Source organism: Orycteropus afer, unplaced genomic scaffold (genome assembly GCF_000298275.1).
Source record: "Orycteropus afer afer isolate SDZICR_OR568_19922 unplaced genomic scaffold, OryAfe1.0 scaffold00602, whole genome shotgun sequence".
In the NCBI taxonomy this organism is placed as follows: Eukaryota; Metazoa; Chordata; class Mammalia; order Tubulidentata; family Orycteropodidae; genus Orycteropus; species Orycteropus afer.
The window spans coordinates 944,341-945,605 of record NW_006922189.1 but is presented as its reverse complement, the minus strand read 5'-3'; positions in this window follow the sequence as shown (position 1 = coordinate 945,605).

Below are 1,265 nucleotides of genomic sequence, written 5' to 3'. Positions count from 1 at the left end.
CCAGATTTTCAAATTTGTTATGGTACAGTTCTTCATAGTATCCTGATATTATCCTTTTTATTTCAGTTGATTCTGTTGTGATGTCACCCATTTTGTTTCTTATTCATGTTATTTTAGTCTCTCCTTCTTTTCCTTTGTTAAATTGGCCAGTGGTTTGCCAATTTAATTAATCTTTTCAAACAACCAGCTTCTGGTCTTGTTGATTTTTTCTATTGCCCTTCTATTTTCTGTTCCATTGATTTCTGCTCAAATGTTTATTATTTCCTGTCTTCTGGTAACTGTTGGTTTTTCTTGCTGTTCTTTTTCTAATGTTGGAGATGTTGATTTAAGATGTTGGTTTTGGCTCTTTCACCTTTTTTGATGTGTGCATTTATTGTTATAAATTGGCCTCTGATCACTGCTTTTGCTGTGTTCCAAAGATTTGATGTATTGTGTTGTAATTCTTATTTGATTCAGGACATTTTTGAATTTCAGTTTTTATTTGTTCTCTTACCCAGTCTTTCATAAGGAGGGTGTTTTTCAGTCTTCATGTGTGTACTCTTTTCCTGTTGATCTTCCTATGGATTGTATCTAATTTGATAGCATTATGATCTGAAAAGATGTTTTGCAGTATTTAAATGTTTTTAAATTGATTAAGGCTTGCTTTATGGCCTAACATATGGTCTATCATGGAAAATGTCCCAGGTGCACTGGAAAACAATGCATATTGTGCTGTTGTTGGGTGAAGTGCTCTGTAGATGTCTATAAGGTATATTTGGTGGATTGTATTGTTTACTTCCTCAGCATCTTTGTTGAATTTCTTCCCATTAGTTCTATGTTTCATTGAAAGTGGTATATTAAAGTCTCCCACTATGACTGTGGAGTCACTTATTGGCCCGTTCAACTCTTTTAAAGTCTGATTTTTTGTATTTTGGGATTCTTTCATTGGGTCCATAGATATCTATTATGGTTATACCATCTTATTCAGTTTATCCTTTATTCATTAGATAATGTCCTTCTTTGTCTCGTATAGCAGTTTTTGTCTTAATATCAATTTGATCAGAGATTAAGATTGTCACTCCTGCTCTTTTACAGTTGCTATTTGCTTGATATACTTTTTCCAACCTTTGATTTTTAGTCTATTTTTGTCTTTGTCTCTAAGGTGTGTCTCTTGTAGACAGAATATTGATGAATTTTGTTTTCTTATCCAATCAGCCACTCTCCATCTCTTGAGTGGTACATTTAATCGATTAACACTTGGTGTAATTATTGACAAATATGAATTG